General features: G+C 41.0%; 1 pseudogene; it reads left to right on the top strand.

Moving 5' to 3' along the window:
- Positions 1-5,277: 5,277 nt before the first annotated feature.
- On the top strand, positions 5,278-23,181 carry LOC140482001 (interferon-induced very large GTPase 1-like; annotated as a pseudogene).
- Positions 23,182-25,261: the final 2,080 nt, after the last annotated feature.

The raw sequence follows: 25,261 nt of genomic DNA, 5'->3' as shown, positions 1-25,261 counted from the left end.
TGAATTGGAGTGCTTATAATATGTGGAAGGCTGAGGCTGATATCAGAGAAAGGAAATCTCAAGTAAATGATAAATCAAATACACGTGCAAACACCAGCTCACATGCAGATGCACACGGCAAACAACGTAACGAAGCTGTACAGTGTCTTAAGTCTGTTTCAGATCCTGAGCTTGATGACTGCCCTCCGAGACCTGCAACTCCGCTACGCGATCTGCCTGGCGAAGGTTCCAAGTCAGCGGCCGCTGCCTCAGGGTCTGCTGAATCACCGGTAGCATCTCGTACCCGCAACAGATCATAGCAAGAAGGCAAGAGAGGTATAACTGGCCAGCCATAAGTTTCCATGCCAGAGTAGCCAACCCACAAGCAGAAGAGAATGGAGACGTTAATGCCTTTGTTGCAGCACAGGCAACCGCCTGTAGGGAGGTACTCCCAGTGCGAATGGACATGACCAAATAGCAATGTGCAAACAACGGGAAGGTGAGACAGTGTCCCAGTACCTTACGCGCCTCACTGAAATCTATAATGTCCATAGTGGACTGAGACCACCTGAAGACATAATGGCAGCGAAATCACGCCGTATGAAGCACACCAGAGGAACAGACTCATCAATGGAATGGAGGATGAAATAGCCAAAAAGATGGTCACCCAGCCGTTGGAGGAAGGTGCTGCAGAAAAAGAGGTTGAGGAAGAGGGGCTGGCAGAGGTAGATCTGGCGGGTGCTTTGTTTGCAGAGCAATGGCCCACTGGGCGAGGCAGTGCCCACACAGACTGTCCCAATCAGCCCTGGAGGCTGAGTGACAGGGGGACTGACAGGGGAAGGCTGAGGTGGAGGTGGGCAGCCCACAAGGTATAGGTAAGCCTCTTTTCTTTATGCTTGGCAACGAAGACTCGCTTATGCTAATCTCTTCTACTAACCTTATGGGCACTGAGGCATGTCACACCTCTATGTTGAGCCCTGAGATTGCAAAGTGTGGACAGTATGTCCAATATCACAATGATGCATATAAGTCAATGCCCACCTCTATGTTATATGTGGAAGGTACACCAGTTACCTTTTTGGTAGATACAGGGGCAACATACTCAGTCCTTACATTAAGCCAGTTTAGACAATTGACACAAATAAAGATGAGTGAAAGGTTCCTGAACACAATGGGTGCATCAGGAGTCATGGTGCGGGAGAGATTTTCCGCACGGATGAATTGCATCTCAGGATAGTGTTGGAGGTAAGGCAGGAAACTGCAGGGGCTTTGTCACAAATGTTTAATTCCTCTCTAGCCCCAGGGGAAGTGCCAGAGGACTGGAGAATGGCAAATGTGGTTCCACCTTTTTAGAGGGGTGGTAGAGAGGCACCAGGAAATTACAGACTAGTGAGTCTCACATCAGTGATTGGGAAACTCTCGGAGAAAGTTCTGAAGGAATGAATTAATACCCGCTTGGAAAGGCATGGGTTAATTAGAGTTAGTCAGCATGGCTATGTCAGAGTGAGGTCATGCCTAGCAAATTTGTTAGAACATTTTGAAAATGTGATCAAATATATGGATGAGGGAAGTTCAGTCGATATAGATCTTGGCTGAAGATTGTTCCGAATGCTTCAGCCTTGTATTATGGTGTGCTGGTTCCCCCAGTATTGAGGCTGGGATGTTTACAGAGCCTCCTCCTCCTCCAGTGAGTTATTTAATTTCCCATCATTGTTCACAACTGGATGTCATGATTTGGAGGTGCCAGTGTGGACTGGGGTGGAAAAAGTTAAAAGTCACATGACATCAGACTATAGTCCAACAGGTTTGTTTGAAATCACAAGCTTTCAGAGTGCTGACAAAGGAGCAGCTCTCCAAAAGTTTGCGTTTGCAAATAAATCTGTTGGACTGTAACCTCTAATTATGTGAGTTTTAATTTGTCCACAACTGGATGTGACAGGATTGTGGAGTATCGATCTGATCCATTGGCTGCAGGATCTCTTCGTCCCATCTATTACTTTCTGTTTATGCAAATAGTCCTGTTTGGTAGCTTTACCAGGTTCACATTTCATTTTTAGGTGAACATAATACTGCTTATGGCATGCCATCCTGCACTCTTGATTGAATCAGGATTGATCCCCAGCTTGCTGGTAACAATAGAGTTGAGAGTATGCCGGGCCAAGAGGCCAGATTGGGTTGGAGTTTGATTCTGCTGCTGCTGATGGCCCATAGTACCTTGGTGTTTAGATTTGTTCAGTGTCTAGTCGAGTGATAGTTATTGTGTTTATTTCATCCTTGCTCCCCTTTACTATTTAGTATTTTCGGAATGTTTTAACCCCTTCACTATTTAGTATTTTCGGAATGTTTTAACCCCTTCACTATTTAGTATTTTCGGAATGCTTTAACCCCTTCACTATTTCGTATTTTCGGAATGTTTTAACCCCGTCACTATTTAGTATTTTCGGAATGTTTTAACCCCTTCACTATTTAGTATTTTCGGAATGCTTTAACCCCTTCACTATTTAGTTTTTTTGGAATGTTTTAACCCCTTCACTATTTAGTATTTTCGAAATGCTTTAACACTTCACTATTTAGTATTTTTGGAATGTTTTAACCCCTTCACTACTTAGTATTTTCGGAATGTTTTAACCCCGTCACTATTTAGTATTTTTGGAATGCTTTAACCCTTCACTATTTAGTTTTTTTGGAATGCTTTAACCCCATCACTATTTAGTATTTTTGGAATGTTTTAACCCCTTCAATAATTTGTATTTTTGGAATGTTTTAACTCCTTCACTATTTAGTATTTTCAGAATGTTTTAACCCCGTCACTATTTAGTATTTTCGGAATGCTTTAACCCCATCACTATTTAGTATTTTTGGAATGTTTTAACCCCTTCAATAATTTGTATTTTTGGAATGTTTTAACTCCTTCACTATTTAGTATTTTCAGAATGTTTTAACCCCGTCACTATTTAGTATTTTTGGAATGTTTTAACCCCTTCACTACTTAGTATTTTCGGAATGTTTTAACCCCGTCACTATTTAGTATTTTTGGAATGCTTTAACCCTTCACTATTTAGTTTTTTTGGAATGCTTTAACCCCATCACTATTTAGTATTTTTGGAATGTTTTAACCCCTTCAATAATTTGTATTTTTGGAATGTTTTAACTCCTTCACTATTTAGTATTTTCAGAATGTTTTAACCCCGTCACTATTTAGTATTTTCGGAATGCTTTAACCCCATCACTATTTAGTATTTTTGGAATGTTTTAACCCCTTCAATAATTTGTATTTTTGGAATGTTTTAACTCCTTCACTATTTAGTATTTTCAGAATGTTTTAACCCCGTCACTATTTAGTATTTTTGGAATGTTTTAACCCCTTCACTACTTAGTATTTTTGGAATGTTTTAACCCCGTCACTATTGAGTATTTTCGGAATGTTTTAACCCCTTCACTATTTAGTATTTTTGGAATGTTTTAACCCCTTCACTACTTAGTATTTTTGGAATGTTTTAACCCCCTTCACTACTTAGTATTTTCGGAATGTTTTAACCCCGTCACTATTTAGTATTTTCGGAATGTTTTAACCCCTTCACTATTTAGTATTTTTGGAATGTTTTAACCCCTTCACTACTTAGTATTTTTGGAATTTTTTAACCCCCTTCACTACTTAGTATTTTCGGAATGTTTTAACCCCGTCACTATTTAGTATTTTTGGAATGCTTTAACCCTTCACTATTTAGTATTTTCGGAATGCTTTAACCCAGTCATTATTTAGTTTTTTTGGAATGTTTTAAGTCCTTCACTATTTAGTATTTTCAGAATGTTTTAACCCCATCACTATTTAGTATTTTCAGAATGTTTTAACCCCATCACTATTTAGTATTTTTGGAATGTTTTGACCCCTTCAATAGTTTGTATTTTTGGAATGTTTTAACTCCTTCACTATTTAGTATTTTCAGAATGCTTTAACCCTGTCACTATTTACTATTTTCGGAATGTTTTAACCCCTTCACTATTTAGTATATTTGGAATTTTTTAACCCCCTTCACCACTTGGTATTTTCGGAATGTTTTAACCCCTTCACTATTTAGTATTTTTGGAATGTTTAAACCCCCTTCACAATTTAGTATTTTCGGAATGTTTTAACCCCCTTCACTATTTAGTATTTTCGGAATGTTTTAACCCCTTCACTATTTAGTATTTTTGGAATGTTTGAACCCCATCACTACTGTCTCTTACATTCCTTGAATTCTTCTTTATGGCTACCTCTGCCAATCCACAGAAAGCTTGAAGTCACTGATCAATGTATTGTCTTTTTTACACACCCTCATTATAGAACATAGAAAAGTACAGCACAGAACAAGCCCTTAGTCCCATGATGTTGTGCCGAGACTTAATCCTAACGTAAAATATACTAACTTAACCTATGCACCCCTCAACACACTGCTATCTATGTGCATGTCCAGCAGTCGCTTAAATGTCCCAAATGACTTCGCTACTACCACCTCAGCTGGCAACGCATTCCGTGCTCTCCCAACTTTCTGCGTAAAGAACCTACCTTTGATGTCTCCTTTGTACCTTCCTCCTAATATCTTCTCATTTATTCTCTGCACCATAGAATTAGAGAGTCATAGAGATGTACAGCATGGAAACAGACCCTTCAGTCCAACCCGTCCATGCCGACCAGATATCCCAACGCAGTCTAGTCCCAGCTGCCAGCACCCGGCCCATATCCCTCCAAACCCTTCCTATTCATATACCCATCCAGAAGCCTCTTAAATGTTGCAATTGTACCAGCCTCCACCACTTCCTCTGGCAGCTCATTCCATACACGTACCACCCTCTGTGTGAAAACTTTGCCCCTTAGGTCTCTTGTATATCTTTCTCCTCTCACCCAAAACTTATACCCTCTAGTTCTGGACTCACCGACCATAGGGAAAAGACTTCGCCTATTTACCCTATCCATAACACTTCCAGCAGCAGTTCTAACAGCACAAAAACTACATATGTCTCTTTTTATAAGATGATCATTGTACCTACGGCCAGTGTTGAGTTAAACTGCAAGGATCTGAAACTGTCAGAAACTGCTGTCAACTCTCTGAAAGATGTTGAAATGAATCTGCACTTTCAGGAGTCAGATCATGTGAAAGATATTTCGTGCGAGCAGTTCCTGGAACGATTCGGGTCACATGTAAACAGCAGCAATATTCACTTTGGGGGAAATTACTTGATAGGAACAGAAAGTGTTCAATTGAAAACCCGAGAGAAAGAAGATGCTGAAGAAGTCATGAAAACATTGGTCATTGGAAGATGTCTCTATGCCAGTTTGCATTACCCTTCCTGCAGCCATATAGGGATAGTTATTCTACAGAAAAGAAGAGGGATTCCACAGATGAACCTGGTGGCACCCTTCTCCTGTGGCCTATGCGATCTATTGTTAAAAAATGGTGCCCACAATCCCATATATCAAGTAACAGCTTTGTACAAGAGCCAATTGTAACTGCAGCCATGCCTACCATTTCCTTCATCAGGATTGGAAGATGCAGTATCTCCAAATCCAAACTTCTCAATTTCACCTTGAACCAGAAGCAGCAACAACAGAATATCTTCCTGCACTCGGGGATGGACTGTGGACATGTTCCACGTGACATATCTGATGGACTAGCCGAGATCAGCTGGTACCTTCCATCTGGCAAAAAGAATTTGGACGTATTCCCCGAGGCTGCAGCATTCATTAACCTCCGAGGAGATGCTGCAATTTATCAGAGAAACACTCGGTTTCTTGATAAAGTCTCTGCTGCTCTCTTTATATTCGTTGATGTCATTGGGGAAGAGGAAAGAAAATTCCTTACTTCTCTTGCACAGTCACCAGCCAAATTCTTTCTCATAATCAACTCACATAGCAATCAGCAAAAGATAACCCAACAGCAAACAAAGGAACTGTTCAAAGATCTACTATAAAACCTCAACAATGCAGTGTTCGGACAAATTTAAATGATGCAAAGCTTGTGGAAAACCTTTGTTCAAGAATTCAACAAATAATTCTAACTCAGAAAGAGAACAAGACCTCTCTAAACCTGGAGCAAATGGCTGAAATTGCACAAGAAAGTGGGATTCAAATCGATGAACATCATCCCAAAATACAAAATGCTAAACAATTGGCCTCCAAAATACTGGAAGGACTTAACTCTGAAGCCATTATTGAATACAAACGGAGGGTGTTACCCCTCCATGGGAAGCCCTGGCAAGATTGGTCTAAAGCTGAGAAAGAGATGTCTCGCATGAAACTCCGTAAGAACAAGACTACAGAGGTATACAAGTATGAGCTGGAGCAAAAGCAGAAAAAAATCCATGGAGATCTGATCAAGCAGAATTTCTCGAAAGAGATGCAACAATTCATTACAGAACAGATTTCAACTTGTGCAAAAGACAGAGCACTTTTCCTACAATGGCTGAAGTTCAATCTGGACAGTAAATCAAGGGAGATCATGTCAAACTTATGCAGCGCTTATAAAACTTTTTTGAAAGATTCAAAGCAGAAGACAAGTGAGCTGAAAGATTTGGATCAGAAAATGTCTGATAGTTCTCTTGGACTTGAGCATTTCATGAGGGAACTGGGTCAGGTTTATGAGATTCCAGTGACAGCAAGTAACATTAGCTCAGAGAGAAAAATGAACAGCAATATATTGGAGTTACCAATAGTTGCAGCTGAACTGTTGCTGGAAGGATTCCCACTGGAGCTCATTGATAGAGATGTTTCCAACACACCGGTTTAACTTTAGTAAATATAGGGATGGAAAACCCCACCGAGATGAAAGATGTTTTGCAGATTGTTGTGCATTCGTTAATCCGCATGAAACTAACTTTATGCCAGCTGTCAGAGGTGCCACACTCAACAGCCTCAGCCTGAAAATAGTGGACGATATGAAAAAAAATGATCCTGAGGGAAAGTACACACTCCGCAATAACTTCATTGTAGCACTTCTGATCTATTTAAAACAAACTAACAGCTTCGAAGAATATTACCAGTATATTAATAACCTTGAGAATTTTGCATCCAACTGGCTTCACAAGCAGGTTATTGAACACTGCAAAATCCAATTTAAAGGAGAAATGAAATGTATACATCTAGCTAAGGAAATTGTCAAAGAAATCACTCAACAGGCCATTGAATTTGTCAGAGATGTATCACAGCAGAACATTTCTGGGAATGTTCAGGCCTTCCTTGATCTGTTTGTTAATAAGTTCAAAACAAAACTTGTGATGCCCAAAGAGGAATTGAAATTTGTTTTATTCCAGACTGACAGCAAAGCCAAGAACTTTGCAGAAGCAGTTCTACTGTCTATTGCAGAGGCAGAGAAGCTCCTCCTCCATGAGCTGACAGGCTGGAATGTTGAAGCAAAGGGAGAAGAATTATCTGTAAAACCGAATAAGGAACTCTTTAAAGGCTTATTCAGTTGCACAAAGAAATGCCCTTTCTGTAGAGTTTTCTGTGATGCAGAGAGCGCTGAGCACCAGCAGCATTTCAGTAAACAGCACAGGCCTGAAGGATTAGCTAATTATCGATGGAGAGACAGCCAGCGTCTTGTGGTGGATATTTGTACAGCTTCAGTAGCAACCAATGCACAATTCTGCAATGGTGACACAAATGGTAAGTATGTACCCTACGAGGACTACCAAACAGTCAATGATTACTATAAATCCTGGACTATTCAAAAGGAACTCACTGCAGAGGCAACATCCTACTGGAAAAAAGTTTTTTACACTTACAATGAGAAATTTGCTGAGAGATATGGAGCAAAATGTGCAGAAATTGGCAAATCCTGGGACATTGGATGGGATGAAATAAAGAAGCAGCTGAACAAAACATTTAATACAAATATCGAATCCCTGTAGGAACCTTTTCAATATCTTAGCAATGCAAACACCTTAAATCAATCAGAAATTACAGAGTATATATGGAAATGCCAGGAAATGCATTACTGTAAAATTTCAAATGTCACAATGCTAAATTAAAACTTAGGAGAAATGTTTTCAATCACGTTATATTAAGTATAATTAAGTTATGGAATGTTATTAGGGAAAGGAACTGGAGAGGACATTAGAAATTAGGTCAAGAAACAGTCAGATATATTTCTAACAGGAATTTGGGATATGATGAAGAGGGATTGAAAGGTGTAGAGAGAAATTGTTGAGGGATTATGGATAGGGTGAGAGAGACCGAGGGACATGGAGAGGTATTGAGTGATATGGACTGAGTAACTGAGGGACAGGGTGAGAAATATGTTAAAATTGTGGATTGGTCAGGTCAACATTTGTAAGAAAGGTTTAATCTCACTGCCAATTCCTGATTCTCTTTCTTAAGAATAGAGCACTATATCAGACACACAATCAGTTTCCAGGTCAGTTTCTTCTCAGTTATGTATTAAATAGCTCTGAATACATCAGCCTAAAGTGTAGGGAAATGATAATTGCTTATCAATCTCTACCAAGGAAAGCTTACACGGTGTAATTATATTCTTAAATATTATTAATATGTTGCAGGCTCTGCAAAGCCGCATTATTCATATTTTTATAAGTGAATTTGAAAAGATTCACAAATATTCAAACTGAAGCAGAACAGGCATCTGCAAGTACAATGTGAGGCAGGAATCTGAGTAGATAGTTTCAGATTAGAAACCATTTCTAGTACAGAATGGGCTGAACAGCCAGTTTTGGTGCTTTAATTCTGAGCATTCAATGATTTATGTCAGTTCTGCCTGTAACCTCTATCTCTGAAACTGAAGAACCTTAATGGGCAGAGTTGGTTTTACTTCTGTTGCCAACTAGAGACAAGGATATTGTCACAGTGGGACAGGAACAAGTTCCTTTAGGAACTGCAACAGAACAAACACAAAGATAAATTACTTCACTAGGAAATGCACCTTCATGCCATCTGAATTCTCCCTCCACAGAAACTCTACAATCTACAAATCCACACACAATATCTGTCTTAGACAATAAGACCTTGGAGCACAAGTAAATGGGATCATTAAATGGGATTATGGTTGAGTTGATAATTGTCAACTCCACTTTCCTTCCTTTTCCCCATCGTAATTAAAATAAATCTATCTCAGCTTTGAATATACTTCATAACCCAGGCTTCAGTGTCCTTTATAGTAAAGAATTTCACAGATTCACTACCCATTGAAAGAAAAAATGCCTCCCCATCCTTGTCTTACATTTGCAACCCCTCAGTCTGAGATTACGACTCTGGTCGTAGACTCTCTCGTAAGGGGAAGCATATCTTAGAATCATAGTATCGTAGAATCCCTACAATGTGGAAATAGACCATTTGGCCCAACATGTTCACACAGACCCTCCAAACAGTATCCCACCCTGACCCTATCACTCTACATTTACTAGATTAGAATGGTGCTGGAAAAGCACAGCAGTTCAGGCAGCATCCGAGGAGCAGTAAAATCGACATTTTGGGCAAAAGCCTTTCATCAGGAATACAGGCAGGGAGCCTGAAGGGTGGAGAGATAAATGAGAGGGGGGTGGGCTGCATTTACCCCTGACTAATGCACACATTGTACACATCCCTGAACACTGAGTACTATGGGCAATTTAGCATGGTCGGTCCACCTAGCCTGCACATCCTTGGACTGTCATGTCTCAGCAGAATAATCTCTGAAAGGAATTTCTGCAGAAATACAGTCCGATAAAGAGGATAATAAGTGAAACCTGACAGTACTTGCTCCTCCTTACATCTCCATTATCTGAGTAGAATTGCATGAAACAACCCAAGAAACCACTGGGGCCATTACAGCTTTGGATCATCTTCATACAGAAGGAGAAACAGCAGAACTAACATTGGGTTAACTGATGAGCAAGTGATTTGAACCATGAAAGTGCTGATTCCTTGATGAGATGGCAGCACTCACAGTGAAATTGTAAGAACGTATAATGAGACATGACTTGAATTAATTTAAATAATGAAAAAGCGCTGCTTGCAATTGTCATTTTAACTGTGTGTTCTAATGAGAATCTAGGTGTACTTTGTGTCCTCTGCTAATTACCGAGTACAAGAACTCAACAACAGTGAAGATAGTCACTTGGCTAAAAATGTGTAGGTGCCTGTAAGTAATTAATAGTACTTTTAACATTAATCATCAATTAATTTTAAAAATCACATCACACCAGGTTATAGTCCAACAGGTTTAATTGGAAGCACTACTTTTCGGAGCACTGCCCCTTCGTCAGGTGATTGTGAAGGAGCAGCGCTCCGAAAGCTAGTGCTTCCAAATACACCTGTTGGACCATAACCTGGTCTAAGGGATTTTTAACTTTGTACACCCCAGTCCAACACCGGCATCTCCAAATCATCAAGTAATGATTGGTTACAATACTTGCAGTAAAATAGTAAATTTGATAAAGTTAAGCATTCTGAGTTAGTTCAGTCCATAGCTGGTTTGTAATAAAATAGAATAATGCAAAGTAACAGTATAACTCAGACAACTGTTGGTAGAAGTTTAAGACATTTTAATGTATCATCGCAAGTTGGTGCAAAAATTAACCTTGAATTCATGGAAAGACGGAGGGAGAAGAATAGTTAAGATTCAGAAGTTAGACTCTAGATCCTTGAAGTAATACGAGAGAAAAACACAGAAAGTGATGGCATGAAAGGGTAAAGATACAAAAATAAAGATCAGAGTTCGCTGATGACCTGTGGACTGGATGATTCTGATGTCGAAATGGTTCTTTACAATGAAGTGTGTTTGTGTTTATCTGAAAAGGAACACTTTCAGTTTCTGCCTGCTCCATGTCCAATCAGCAGTCCCAGTGTATAGGTAGATTAGAACTGAGGTCTCTTCACAGAAATCATGTGATTAGTAAGAAATCAATTGTTTCAGTGACATAATCGACATGTACAGGGTGGGGCTGGGTGTGAAGGGTACACAGGTCAGGGCAGAGTAGATTCAGTGTAATGGAAAATTATCCATTTCCTGTGAAATTTAAAGAGAATGCTTGTTTAAATCAATGCTGTGCTGAGCTTTGTAAACTATGCTTTGATGAAGGTTTGCAGTTAGCTTATCTCTGTTTGAATTCTGTAAGCATTCAACTTGACAATGTGATAGTCGAACTCAGCGAAAGCTGAAGAAATGTTATGTCTAGGCCTAGGGATGAGGGGATAACAACTTGAGTTTCCCCAGTCTCTGCCTTTGAGAGTGTGATAAGGAACGCTATAAGGGAGGCATCTGTGTAATTTTTCAGGACCCATTGCATTGAGGCATCTGACTTAGTGTAATGAGTCAATCTTGCAAGATTTTTAATAAAGACCCTTGCTTTGCTCTTGCTAATTATTGATTCAAGTCGATTTAATTTCCACGACAGTAAACCTGGGGGCTCAGTCCGGGACCCCGTGACTGGGTGAGATTCTGAAGATTCCCAGGAGGCACATGTGCCAGCGCCTTGAAGGTCTTTCACTTCATCTCGAGCGCTGAATTGGCCCTTTTGCGTGAGAGGACTGGGAATCTGTGGATCGCCCTAGCGCCGGGGTTTCGAATCAAACAAGGTCGGGGTAAGAGTCATGGGTTAAGTAATCCTGCATAGAGACTCATTCTTAGAGAATAAATACAGCAAGAAAAGTGTTCAGTGAACTCTCGCATGGTATTAGAGTAAAGCACCAGGGGAAGGGGCTTGCTGCCTCAAGAGTGTTTCGGAGACAGCAAGGTTAAGGGTGGTTTTAGACTTGGAACCACCACTGGCTGAGTTGGACTCGCCTAAGGCGTACCGGGCATGTGGTTTCTTGGTTTACGAAAACCAAGGCATTGAGACGGACACACCCAATGTGAAAGGGGACCTCCGGAGGTAAAAGAAAGTCAAAGGGAAAAGGATTTAGAGAAGCTGCAGAGCTGGGCAGAAAGGTGGCAAATGGAGTTCAATGTAGCTAAGTGTGAGGTGATTCACTTTGGTAAGAGTAACAAAAAGATGGGGTACTGGGCTAATGGTCGAATACTTGGTAGTGTGGAAGAGCAGAGGGATCTTGGTGTCCATGTACACAGATCTCTGAAAGTTGCCACCCAGGTAAATAGTGCAGTGAAGAAGGCATATGGCGTACTGGCTTTTATTGGTCAAGGAATTGAGTTCCGGAGTCCTGAGGTTATGCTGCAGTTGTATAAGACTCTGGTGCGGCCGCATCTGGAATATTGTGTGCAGTTTTGGTCGCCATACTATAGGAAGGATGTGGAGGCACTGGAACGGGTGCAGAGGAAGTTTACCAGGATGTTGCCTGGTATGGTAGGAAGATCCTATGAGGAAAGGCTGAGGCACTTGGGGTTGTTTTCATTGGAGAAAAGAAGGTTTAGGGGTGACTTGATAGAGGTGTACAAGATGATTAGGGGGTTAGATAGGGTTGACAGTGAGAACCTTTTTCCACGTATGGAGTCAGCTATTACAAGGGGGCATAGCTTTAAATTAATCGGGGGTAGATATAGGACTGATGTTAGGGGTAGGTTCTTCACTCAGCGAGTCGTAAGTTCATGGAATGCCCTGCCAGTAGCAGTGGTGGACTATCCCTCTTTATGGGTATTTAAGCGGGCATTGGATAGGTATATGGAGGATAGTGGGTTAGTGTAGGTTAGGTGGGCTTTGATCGGCGCAACATCGAGGCCCGAAGAGCCTGTACTGCGCTGTATTCTTCTATGTTCTATGTTCTATGTAACGGTACCACGAGAGCGAGAGAGAGAGAGAGAGAGAGCTGAACACTTTTCCAGTTACATTAAAAATAGGCTCCGGCAAGAGCAAATAAAGGGAGAGTCCACACAGGACTTGGAATGGCCAACCAAAAATACAATACATGCTCAATAATTACGGCCCAGAGTCTGTTGAAGCAGTTAGAATTGTGGATTAAGGAATGTGGTTTTCTGGAGGGAGAAAGTTTTCGGAAAAGGCAGCTGGAAATATTGAGGTCGAGGTTGGAGGAGAGAGAGAAGGAGAAAAGGAAGGGAAAAATAGAACCTGTGAATTGGAGTGCTTATAATATGTGGAAGGCTGAGGCTGATATCAGAGAAAGGAAATCTCAAGTAAATGATAAATCAAATACACGTGCAAACACCAGCTCATATGCAGATGCACACGGCAAACAACGTAACGAAGCTGTACAGTGTCTTAAGTCTGTTTCAGATCCTGACCTTGCTGACTGCCCTCCGAGACCTGCAACCCCCCTCCGCGATCTGCCTGGCGAAGGTTCCAAGTCAGCGGCCGCTGCCTCAGGGTCTGCTGAATCACCGGTAGCATCTCGTACCCGCAACAGATCATAGCAATAAGGCAAGTGAGGTATAACTGGCCAGCCATAAGTTTCCATGCCAGAGTAGCCAACCCACAAGCAGAAGAGAATGGAGACGTTAATGCCTTTGTTGCAGCACAGGCAACCGCCTGTAGGGAGGTACTCCCAGTGCGAATGGACATGACCAAATAGCAATGTGCAAACAACGGGAAGGTGAGACAGTGTCCCAGTACCTTACGCGCCTCACTGAAATCTATAATGTCATAGTGGACTGAGACCACCTGAAGACATAATAGCAGCAGAAATCACGCCGTATGAAGCACACCAGAGGAACAGACTCATCAATGGAATGAAGGATGAAATAGCCAAAAAGATGGTCACCCAGCCGGTGGAGGAAGCTGCTGCAGAAAAAGAGGTTGAGGAAGAGGCGCTGGCAGAGGTAGATCTGGCGGGTGCTTTGTTTGCAGAGCAATGGCCCACTGGGCGAGGCAGTGCCCACACAGACTGTCCCAATCAGCCCTGGAGGCTGAGTGACAGGGGGACTGACAGGAGAAGGCTGAGGTGGAGGTGGGCAGCCCACAAGGTATAGGTAAGCCTCTTTTCTTTATGCTTGGCAACGAAGACTCGCTTATGCTAATCTCTTCTACTAACCTTATGGGCACTGAGGCATGTCACACCTCTATGTTGAGCCCTGAGATTGCAAAGTGTGGACAGTATGTCCAATATCACAATGATGCATATAAGTCAATGCCCACCTCTATGTTATATGTGGAAGGTACACCAGTTACCTTTTGGTAGATACAGGGGCAACATACTCAGTCCTTACATAAAGCCAGTTTAGACAATCGACACAAATAAAGATGAGTGAAAGGTTCCTGAACACAATGGGTGCATCAGGAGTCATGGTGCGGGAGAGATTTTCCGCACGGATGAATTGCATCTCAGGATAGTGTTGGAGGTAAGGCAGGTTGCAGGGCTTTGTCACAAATGTTTAATTCCTCTCTAGCCCCAGGGGAAGTGCCAGAGGACTGGAGAATGGCAAATGTGGTTCCACCTTTTAAGAGGGGTGGTAGAGAGGCACCAGGAAATTACAGACTAGTGAGTCTCACATCAGTGATTGGGAAACTCTCGGAGAAAGTTCTGAAGGAATGAATTAATACCCGCTTGGAAAGGCATGGGTTAATTAGAGTTAGTCAGCATGGCTATGTCAGAGTGAGGTCATGCCTAGCAAATTTGTTAGAACATTTTGAAAATGTGATCAAATATATGGATGAGGGAAGTTCAGTTGATATAGATTATACAGATTTTGGCAAAGGTTTTAACAAGGTCCCACATGGGAGACTGATTGAGAAAGATGAAACACATGGAATTGAGGGAAACCTCCCGAGATGGATCAGGAACTGGCTTAGTAACAGGTCGCAAAGGGTAATGGAGAAAGGCTGTTTGAGTGACTGGAGATTGGTGTACCATAAGGATCAGTACTAAAAGTGTTATTATTGTTATATTCAAAAATGATATTGATGACAATGTGGGGAGAAAGTTAAGCAAATTTGCACGACACCAAGATTGATAGGGTAGTTAATAGTGAAAAAGATAGTTGCAGGAACATATTCAAAGTTTGTGTGAAGATGTGAGGCTCGGGTGCTCATTGTTGTGGTTCTGTTCGCCGAGCTGGGAATTTGTGTTGCAGAAGTTTCGTCTCCTGTCTCGGTGACATCCTCAGTGCTTGGGAGCCTCCTGTGAAGCACTTCTGTGATCTTTCCTCCGCCAAACCTGCAGTATGTTGAGAATGGATGTTGATACCATTAAATGTAAAGGGAGAAGGTTTGATTTTCATTTATTAGAGATGATCTTTGCTTGGCACTTGTGTGGAGCATGTCTCCAGTACTTTAGCTGGAATGTTGTCAGGCCCTGCAGCCTTTGCATTATCCAGTGTCTCCAACTGTTTCTTGATATCATGCATGTTGAATTAAGTTCACTGAAGTCTGGCATCTGTGATGCTGTGGACCACTGGAGAGAGTTGAGCTGGCTCATTCACTTGGCACGTTGGCTGAAGATTGTTCCGAATGCTTCAGCCTTGTATTATGGTGTGCTGGTTCCCCCAGTATTGAGGTTGGGATGTTTACAGAGCCTCCTCCTCCTCCAGTGAGTTATTTAATTTCCCATCATTGTTCACAACTGGATGTCATGATTTGGAGGAGCCAGTGTGGACTGGGGTGGAAAAAGTTAAAAGTCACATGACATCAGATTATAGTCCAACAGGTTTGTTTGAAATCACAAGCTTTCAGAGTGCTGACAAAGGAGCAGCTCTCCAAAAGCTTGTATTTGCAAATAAATCTGTTGGACTGTAACCTCTAATTATGTGAGTTTTAATTTGTCCACAACTGGATGTGACAGGATTGTGGAGTATCGATCTGATCCATTGGCTGCAGGATCTCTTCGTCCCATCTATTACTTTCTGTTTATGCAAATAGTCCTGTTTGGTAGCTTTACCAGGTTCACATTTCATTTTTAGGTGAACATAATACTGCTTATGGCATGCCATCCTGCACTCTTGATTGAATCAGGATTGATCCCCAGCTTGCTGGTAACAATAGAGTTGAGAGTATGCCGGGCCAAGAGGCCAGATTGGGTTGGAGTTTGATTCTGCTGCTGCTGATGGCCCATAGTACCTTGGTGTCTAGATTTGTTCAGTGTCTAGTCTAGTGATAGTTATTGTGTTTATTTCATCCCTGCTCCCCTTTACTATTTAGTATTTTCGGAATGTTTTAACCCCTTCACTATTTAGTATTTTCAGAATGTTTTAACCCCGTCACTACTTAATATTTTCGGAATGTTTTAACCCTGTCACTATTTAGTATTTTTGGAATGTTTTAACCCCCTTCACAATTTAGTATTTTCGGAATGTTTTAACCCCTTCACTATTTAGTATTTTTGTAATGTTTTAACCCCCTTCACAATTTAGTATTTTCGGAATGTTTTAACCTCTTCACTATTTAGTATATTTGGAATTTTTTAACCCCCTTCACTATTTAGTATTTTCGGAATGTTTTAACCCCCTTCACTATTTAGTATATTTGGAATTTTTTAACCCCCTTCACTATTTAGTATTTTCGGAATGTTTTAACCCCGTCACTACTGTCTCTTACATTCCTTGAATTCTTCTTTATGGCTACCTCTGCCAATCCACAGAAAGCTTGAAGTCACTGATCAATGTATTGTCTTTTTTACACACCCTCATTATAGAACATAGAAAAGTACAGCACAGAACAGGTCCTTAGTCCCATGATGTTGTGCTGGGACTTAATCCTAACGTAAAATATAGTAACTTAACCTACGAACCCCTCAACACACTGCTATCTATGTGCATGTCCAGCAGTCGCTTAAATGTCCCCAATGACTTCGCTACTACCACCTCAGCTGGCAACGCATTCCGTGCTCTCCCAACTTTCTGCGTAAAGAACCTACCTTTGATGTCTCCTTTATACCTTCCTCCTAATATCTTCTCATTTATTCTCTGCACCATAGAGTCATAGAGATGTACAGCATGGAAACAGACCCTCCAGTCCAACCCGTCCATGCCGACCAGATATCCCAACGCAGTCTAGTCCCAGCTGCCAGCACCCGGCCCATATCCCTCCAAACCCTTCCTATTCATATACCCATCCAGATGCCTCTTAAATGTTGCAATTGTACCAGCCTCCACCACTTCCCCTGGCAGCTCATTCCATACACGTACCACCCTCTGCGTGAAAACTTTGCCCTTAGGTCTCTTTTATATCTTTCTCCTCTCACCCAAAACGTATACCCTCTAGTTCTGGACTCGCCGACCCTAGGGAAAAGACTTCACCTATTTACCCTATCCATAACACTTCCAGCAGCAGTTCTAACAGCACAAAAACTACATATGTCTCTTTTTATAATTCTAACTCAGAAAGAGAACAAGACCTCTCTAAACCTGGAGCAAATGGCTGAAATTGCACGAGAAAGTGGGATTCAAATCGATGAACATCATCCCAAAATACAAAATGCGAAACAATTGGCCTCCAAAATACTGGAAGGACTTAACTCTGAAGCCATTATTGAATACAAACAGAGGGTGTTACCCTTCCATGGGAAGCCCTGGCAAGATTGGTCTAAAGCTGAGAAAGAGAAGTCTCGCATGAAACTCCATAAGAACAAGACTACAGAGGTATACAAGTATGAGTTGGAGCAAAAGCAGAAAAAAATCCAAGGAGATCTGATCAAGCAGAATTTCTCGAAAGAGATGCAACAATTCATTACAGAACTGATTTCAACTTGTGCAAAAGACAGAGCACTTTTCCTACAATGGCTGAAGTTCAATCTGGACAGTAAATCAAGGGAGATCATGTCAAACTTATGCAGCGCTTATAAAACTTTTTTGAAAGATTCAAAGCAGAAGACAAGTGAGCTGAAAGATTTGGATCAGAAAATGTCTGATAGTTCTCTTGGACTTGAGCATTTCATGAGGGAACTGGGTCAGGTTTATGAGATTTCAGTGACAGCAAGTAATATTAGCTCAGAGAGAAAAATGAACAGCAATATATTGGAGTTACCAATAGTTGCAGCTGAACTGTTGCTGGAAGGATTCCCACTGGAGCTCATTGATGGAGATGTTTCCAACATACCGGTTCAGTGGGTCACTGCTGTACTGAAGGAAGTAGCTAAGAAGGTGGGCACTGCTTCCCGTGTGTTTGTGGTGACAGTGCTTGGTGTCCAGAGTACAGGGAAGTCCACACTCCTAAATACAATGTTCAGTTTGCAGTTTGCTGTGAGTAGTGGCAGATGTACACGAGGAGCCTTCATGCAGTTTCTCAAGGTCACAGGGCAAATGAAAAAGGATCTTGGCTGCGATTTCATGCTGGTGATTGACACTGAGGGCCTGAAAGCTCCAGAACTCGCAACCCTTACAGACAGTTATGAGCATGATAATGAACTAGCAACATTTGTCATTGGATTAAGCAATTTAACTTTAGTAAATATAGGGATGGAAAACCCCACCGAGATGAAAGATGTTTTGCAGATTGTTGTGCATTCCTTAATCCGCATGAAACTAACTGGAAAGCGGCCAAGCTGCCAATTTATCCACCAGAATGTTGGAGATGTGTGTGCATATGATCAGAACCTGAGGAGTCGCCAAAAACTGCTGGAACAACTGGATCAAATGGTAGAGGCTGCAGCTAAACTGGAGAAGGTGGGCAAAATGAAATTCTCAGATGTGATGGAGTATGATGCTGATCAGAGCAACTGGTACATCCCAAGTCTGTGGCATGGCACTCCTCCAATGGCTGTAGTTAATACTGGTTACAGTGAGCAAGTCTTTGAGCTGAAGAAGCACATCATTCAATGTTTAGCAAAACGTAGCAAATCTGAAAGAGCTTTAACAATTCCAGACTTTATCAAGTGGATGCCTGGGCTTTGGGAGCAGGTGAAAAATGAGAACTTCATTTTTAGTTTTCAGAATAGTCTGGTTGCTGAAGCTTACAATCAGCTCTCCATGAAGTACAAAGAGTGGGAATGGAATCTCCGCAAATTTGCACATTCCTATACACGTGAAACTGAAAATACAATAAAGAATGAAGATGGTGATCTCACCCAACTGCTCCCAAATTTGGAACTGGAGATCAGGAAAACGATTGATGACAAAAAGCAGGAAACACTCAATAATCTAAAAAGACATTTTGAAAGTGGTGCTGATAATGTGCAGCTGATGGAGAAATACAGGGAGCAATTCGAACAAAGCATTTCCATGTTATGTAGGCAACTCCAGGATAATTTACTACAGAAATGTAAAGATACTATCAACAGGCAAGTGGGTTTATCGAGAGTGGATGCTATCTGGGAAGAATTCAACAACAAGGTTGAAGAACAAGTCAAGAAACTTTTACTAAATTGTAAAGAAATTCAGCAAGTGTTAGATGATGAAGAACTAAAAGCTGCCTTTGAAAGAATGTGGCATGATACGCTCTCTGAATTGAACTATCAGCCCTGCAGTCAAAGAATCATTGAGGTCGAGATTGAAAATCTTCTGAGAGATGACATGGAAGCACAAGGACGAGTGATAAATGCAAGTCTGAAAGAGAAATGCCTGTCAAAGCATGGGAACCAAACCTTTAAGGTTCTGGAGAAACACATTAATGTGTCGAAGTGGAGGTTGCTTAAAAACTTTGGTACAATTAATCCATCAGATTTAGAACAAGCAGGACTGATATCAAATACACTTGAGACCGAATGTAGGGAACAGATCAATAACATTGCAAAAATGGACATGGATTATGATATCAAATATTGTATTGAACTTTTGGACAACATAGACAAAAAAATCAACGATAATGATTCAGATTCAAAGTTTAGAATGAGTGAGATTTTCAGGGCAGAGTTTAAACTTCACATGTGTGGCTACGCTGCACCAAGATTCATGAAAATGCAATCCAAATTTATCAACAAACATGATCCACAGAAGAGGCTGGAAAGCAAAAAAGATCAATACTTTGAACTATTCATGGCAATTTACAAGGAGCAGGATCAAAGTCAGCAACAAGCAGAGCGATTTGTAAACTGCTGCTTTATGCCAGCTGTCAGAGATGCCACACTCAACAGCCTCAGCCTGAAAATAGTGGACGATATGAAAAAAAATGATCCTGAGGGAAAGTACACACTCCGCAATAACTTCATTGTAGCACTTCTGATCTATTTAAAACAAACTAACAGCTTCGAAGAATATTACCAGTATATTAATAACCTTGAGAATTTTGCATCCAACTGGCTTCACAAGCAGGTTATTGAACACTGCAAAATCCAATTTAAAGGAGAAATGAAATGTATACATCTAGCTAAGGAAATTGTCAAAGAAATCACTCAACAGGCCATTGAATTTGTCAGAGATGTATCACAGCAGAACATTTCTGGAAATGTTCAGGGCTTCCTTGATCTGTTTGTTAATAAGTTCAAAGCAAAACTTGTGATGCCCAAAGAGGAATTGAAATTTGTTTTATTCCAGACTGACAGCAAAGCCAAGAACTTTGCAGAAGCAGTTCTACTGTCTATTGCAGAGGCAGAGAAGCTCCTCCTCCATGAGCTGACAGGCTGGAATGTTGAAACAAAGGTAGAAGAATTATCTGTAAAACCGAATAAGGAACTCTTTAAAGGCTTATTCAGTTGCACAAAGAAATGCCCTTTCTGTAGAGTTTTCTGTGATACAGAGAGCCCTGAGCACCAGCAACATTTCAGTAAACAGCACAGGCCTGAAGGATTAGCTAATTATCGATGGGCAGACAGCCAGCGTCTTGTGGTGGATATTTGTACAGCTTCAGTAGCAACCAATGCACAATTCTGCAATGGTGACACAAATGGTAAGTATGTACCCTACGAGGACTACCAAACAGTCAATGATTACTATAAATCCTGGACTATTCAAAAGGAACTCACTGCAGAGGCAACATCCTACTGGAAAAAGGTTTTTTACACTTACAATGAGAAATTTGCTGAGAGATATGGAGCAAAATGTGCAGAAATTGGCAAATCCTGGGACATTGGATGGGATTAAATAAAGAAGCAGCTGAACAAAACATTTAATACAAATATCGAATCCCTGTCGGAACCTTTTCAATATCTTAGCAATGCAAACACCTTAAATCAATCAGAAATTACAGAGTATATATGGAAATGCCAAGAAATGCATTACTGTAAAATTTCAAATGTCACAATGCTAAATTAAAACTTAGGAGAAATGTTTTCAGTCACGTTATATTAAGTATAATTAAGTTATGGAATGTTATTAGGGAAAGGAACTGGAGAGGACATTAGAAATTAGGTCAAGAAACAGTCAGATATATTTCTAACAGGAATTTGGGATATGATGAAGAGGGATTGAAAGGTGTGGAGAGAAATTGTTGAGGGATTATGGATAGGGTGAGAGAGACCGAGGGACATGGAGAAGGTATTGAGTGACATGGACTGAGTAACTGAGGGACAGGGTGAGAAATATGTTAAAATTGTGGATTGGTCAGGTCAACATTTGTAAGAAAGGTTTAATCTCACTGCCAATTCCTGATTCTCTTTCTTAAGAATAGAGCACTATATCAGACACACAATCAGTTTCCAGGTCAGTTTCTTCTCAGTTATGTATTAAATAGCTCTGAATACATCAGTCTAAAGTGTAGGGAAATGATAATTGCTTATGAATCTCTACCAAGGAAAGCTTACACTGTGTAATTATATTCTTAAATATTATTAACATGTTGCAGGCTCTGCAAAGCCGCATTATTCATATTTTTATAAGTGAATTTGAAAAGATTCACAAATATTCAAACTGAAGCAGTAACAGGCATCTGCAAGTACAATGTGAGGCAGGAATCTGAGTAGATAGTTTCAGATTAGAAACCATTTCTAGTACAGAATGGGCTGAACAGCCAGTTTTGGTGCTTTAATTCTGAGCATTCAATGATTTATGTCAGTTCTGCCTGTAACCTCTATCTCTGAAACTGAAGAACCTTAATGGGCAGAGTTGGTTTTACTTCTGTTGCCAACTAGAGACAAGGATATTGTCACAGTGGGACAGGAACAAGTTCCTTTAGGAACTGCAACAGAACAAACACAAAGATAAATTACTTCACTAGGAAATGCACCTTCATGCCATCTGAATTCTCCCTCCACAGAAACTCTACAATCTACAAATCCACACACAGTATCTGCCTTAGACAATAAGACCTTGGAGCACAAGTAGACTGTTCAGATCATTGAGTCTGCTCCATCATTAAATGGGATTATGGTTGAGTTGATAATTGTCAACTCCACTTTCCTTCCTTTTCCCCATCGTAATTAAAATAAATCTATCTCAGCTTTGAATATACTTCATAACCCAGGCTTGAGTGTCCTTTATAGTAAAGAATTTCACAGATTCACTACCCATTGAAAGAAAAAATGCCTCCACTTCCTTGTCTTACATTTGCAACCCCTCATTCTGAGATTACGACTCTGGTCGTAGACTCTCTCGTACGGGGTAGCATATCTTAGAATCATAGTATCGTAGAATCCCTACAATGTGGAAATAGACCATTTGGCCCAACATGTTCACACAGACCCTCCAAACAGTATCCCACCCTGACCCTATCACTCAACATTTACTAGATTAGAATGGTGCTGGAAAAGCACAGCAGTCCAGGCAGCATCCGAGGAGCAGTAAAATCGACATTTCGGGCAAAAGCCTTTCATCAGGAATACAGGCAGAGAGCCTGAAGGGTGGAGAGATAAATGAGAGGGGGATGGGCTGCATTTACCCCTGACTAATGCACACATTGTACACATCCCTGAGCACTATGGGCAATTTAGCATGGTCAGTCCACCTAGCCTGCACATCCTTGGACTGTCATGTCTCAGCAGAATAATCTCTGAAAGGAATTTCTGCAGAAATACAGTCCGATAAAGAGGATATTAAGTGAAACCTGACAGTACTTGCTCCTCCTTTCGTCTCCATTATCTGAGTAGAATTGCGTGAAACAACCCAAGAAACCACTGGGGCCATTACAGCTTTGGATCATCTTCATACAGAAGGAGAAACAGCAGAACTAACATTGGGTTAACTGATGAGCAAGGGATTTGAACCAGGAAAGTGCTGATTCCTTGATGAGATGGCAGCACTCACAGTGAAATTGTAAGAACGTATAACGAGACATGACTTGAATTAATTCAAATAATGAAAAAGCGCTGCTTGCAATTGTCATTTTAACTGTGTGTTCTAATGAGAATCTAGGTGTACTTTGTGTCCTCTGCTAATTACCGAGTACAAGAACTCAACAACAGTGAAGATAGTCATTCGGCTAAAAATGTGTAGGTGCCTGTAAGTAATTAATAGTACTTTTAACATTAATCATCAATTAATTTTAAAAATCACATCACACCAGGTTATAGTCCAACAGGTTTAATTGGAAGCACTACTTTTTGGAGCACTGCCCCTTCGTCAGGTGATTGTGAAGGAGCAGCACTCCGAAAGCTAGTGCTTCCAAATACACCTGTTGGACCATAACCTGGTCTAAGGGATTTTTAACTTTGTACACCCCAGTCCAACACCGGCATCTCCAAATCATCAAGTAATGATTGGTTACAATGCTAGCAGTAAAATAGTAAATTTGATAAAGTTAAGCATTCTGAGTTAGTTCAGTCCATAGCTGGTTTGTAATAAAATAGAATAATGCAAAGTAACAGTATAACTCAGACAACTGTTGGTAGAAGTTTAAGACATTTTAATGTATCATCGCAAGTTGGTGCAAAAATTAACCTTGAATTCATGGAAAGATGGAGGGAGAAGAATAGTAAAGATTCAGAAGTTAGACTCCAGATCCTTGAAGTTATACGAGAGGCTAACTACTTACACTTTCACTTGGTTACAGTCATTGTATCAACAATAATAAATGATTTAAAACTGAAAGCTCCGAATCACAGCTATGTTAGAGAAGAGGAGGAAGTCATTGAGCCCATCAAATCTACACCTTGAGCTCTTTATCCACTGCCAATCTCCCACTTTTTACAATATATTTGCAGTTAAATTTATCAAAATAATCATCCAATGCCTTCTCCTATTGCCATGGTGTATAAACTGAAGCCCAGCTCCTCAATACAAAAGCACCAAGAACTCAATGTTTACTGTTCTGGTATGTGTATTTGCCTTCAGCCATTACTGTGATGCTTTAATCTGAACGACAGTTGCATTTCCATGATATAACGTGAAATTAACATAGTGAACTGTTATTGCTTGAGTAGCTGTAATTGAATAAAGTAGATTTTAGCTGTACATGAATGGTGTCCTGTCAAATCCTTCACTGAGCTGAGCAAAGAATTCCCAGTTCAACACTATGTTTACAAAGGATTGTCTGTGCAGCTGAATCTTATTCCTTGATTCAGTTTATTTAAACATTGGTCATTATCAAAAATGCCCTAAATCCTGAAACCCATGTGCATTCTCATATCCCCCAGTCCATTACTGACCTGATATGCCCGAAACATCGATTCTCCTGTTCCTCGGTTGCTGCCTGACTAGCCGTGCTTTTCCAGCACCACACTCTTTGACTCTGATCTCCAGCATCTGCAGTCCTCACTTTCTCCTTCCTCTATTCCCTGTCTGTTCATGTGTCTGGCTAAATGTGTGTTAAATATTGCTATCATATCTGTGTCTACCAGTTCCCCTAGCAACGTGTTCCAGGTACCTACCAACCTCTGTGTAAAAAACCTGCCTCGCACATCTCTTTTAAACTTTCCCCTCTCAACTTAGACCTATGCCCCCTAGTATTTGATATTACCATCCTGGGGAAAAAAACTTTGACCATCCGCCCTATCAATACCTCTCATATTTTATATACTTCTATCAGGTTGTCCCTCAGCCTCTGGGGCTCTAACAAAAACAAAGTTTGTCCAATCTCTTCTTATTTGACAATGGGTCCACCGTGATCTCCTTTGCAGTTGGGGTGAGTGATCCAACTTCCAGAATTCACCTCAGTCACTTCTCACTATTGCCCTCTGCTCATTATAATGCTGAGTCTGGGATCAACTAAGCTTCATTGCAGCGTTGACTCAAACATGGACCAAAGGGCTTAACTCCAAGGGGTGAGGAGAGAGTAACTACACTCCACTGAATGTGGCATTAAGGAACTCCAGCAAAATTGAAGTAATTGGTAATATGGGAGAAAGCCTCTCCGTTGGCTGGAATAACACTGAGCACAAAGGAAGATGGTTTCAATTCATAGGATCGCAGGCAAAATGATGCCATTCAGCCTATTAGGTCCACGTGGTTCTCTGGGCATTCCATGTTATCTCCTCCACTTCCCGTACCCCTGCCCTTAAACCCCAGGCCTTCAACTGCAAAAAGGATACAACCCCCTTGGTCCTCACCTTCCAACCCATTACTCTCTGGATATAGCACATTATCCTCCGCCATTTCTGCCATCTACAAACAGACCCCACCATCAGAGATATATTTCCCTCCCCACTCCTACTTGTGATCCGCAGAGA

Source organism: Chiloscyllium punctatum, chromosome 1 (genome assembly GCF_047496795.1).
Source record: "Chiloscyllium punctatum isolate Juve2018m chromosome 1, sChiPun1.3, whole genome shotgun sequence".
Classification (NCBI taxonomy): Eukaryota; Metazoa; Chordata; class Chondrichthyes; order Orectolobiformes; family Hemiscylliidae; genus Chiloscyllium; species Chiloscyllium punctatum.
Note: the sequence above shows the minus strand (reverse complement) of the source record. Positions and strands in the feature narration are given on the sequence as shown.